This window comes from Cardiocondyla obscurior, linkage group LG19 (genome assembly GCF_019399895.1).
Source record: "Cardiocondyla obscurior isolate alpha-2009 linkage group LG19, Cobs3.1, whole genome shotgun sequence".
NCBI lineage: Eukaryota > Metazoa > Arthropoda > Insecta > Hymenoptera > Formicidae > Cardiocondyla > Cardiocondyla obscurior.
Window position 1 is genome coordinate 4,242,069 of NC_091882.1, and position 1,601 is coordinate 4,243,669.

Genomic DNA, 1,601 nt, shown 5'->3' on the forward strand with positions numbered 1-1,601 from the left:
TTATTAAAGTTTACACCAAAATGTAAAAATTAAAAAAAAAAAAATTAAAAAAAAAATTAAAAAAAAAAAATTTACGTAACGTGAATCAAACCAGTGATTCCGCGCTTACTAGACTTCAGCCGCCCGCTCTGGACTACCACGCTGCTTCGAAAGTAAGTATAACTGTTCTGTACTTATAGACATACGAAATATTTAAACTAACTTTTCTCTCTTATTTTTGAGTAGTGCGTCGAATGGCTTTACCAAGTATCTCTAGGAACACCAATTTTCAAACCCTGCAAGTTTGAAGAAAATCGGTGTTCCGTTGAGCGCGACCTCCCCTTGTGAGACGACATTGGGTGAAAAGGAGGTCAAAAAGATATGAAAAATGCGTTGCAGTTTTCACTGCGAAGATGCTGAGTGAAATCCAGGTAAGATTTGACCAGAGAAAAGACGCACAGCTCTGGACGTTCCCTGAAAGGTTTGAACATGAACAGAGGCTGGGACCTTCCAACTCCCAAAGTTTTAAGATTGCCTGGGGCCCTTATTAATAGTGACTCTCTAAAAGAAATATTCGATATTCGAATGGCCGCTAGCGTCTGCATCCTTTGAGCCGTCGTGAGTGCTAAGAGTGTGGCCAGCTTCTTAGACACCACCTCCAGTGAAAAACCCTCGTGAGGAAATAACGTAGCTAAATGCTTAACCACTGTTGATAGATCCCAGGTGAAATCATAACGGGGGCGTTGAGGCCTTAATTTCGCCACTCCCCTAAAAAACCGTTTGACCAGTGGATAAGATCCTATACTATCCAAAGAAATTAAAGAGATAGCAGACCTGAAAGTATTCAAGCTCGTATAAGAACGAGTAACCGCCAAACTGGACGATAAAAAACTTAAAAAAGAACCAACTGGTGGTGCAAAACAATCAATTCTTCTTTGTCGACAAAAGGTCCATCAGAGTCTCAGTGGCTTAGAATATTGCACTAGCGTAAACTCAGAGATGGACGTAATCATTGTGTCAATTGCCAAGGCAGGGGTCCCCTTCTTCAGGAAAGATTGCCTGATAATATTACGGCCGCTAGGGAAATTCTCTGCCACGCAGGATAAAAATTCCTAAAAGAAGACGTTAACATATTAATATCTGAATCAAACCAAATCGGTTGACCAACCATAAAGCGTAAGAGTAAAGGAAACCATGGCTGGGCCGGCCACTAAGGTACTACCAACACTCCCTCAGCCCTGTCCGAAATTAGCTTCCTCAAACACTTCAAAATCAAAATGAAGTAAGAAAAGGCATAGAAGTAAAATCTTCTCCAATTTAGGAAAAAAGCATCCACAGCAGTTGCCTGAGGGTCTGGAAGCCAAGACACAAAGGAATTACACTTCTTGTTGATGGAAGAGGCGAAGAGGTCGATATCAAAAGGACCTGAACAAGAATTTATTTCTCCAAAAGCATCCTGCGCTAAGGACCATTTTGTCTCCTCTGAGACAACCCGGGACTCCGCGTCCGCTTCTACATTTAGTGTAAACGGGATATACGAAGCCAAAAGAAAAATATAGCGAACCGCGCACCAAGTCCAGATTTTCCTGGCAAGAGCAGACAAGCGAGGAAATCTAATCGAT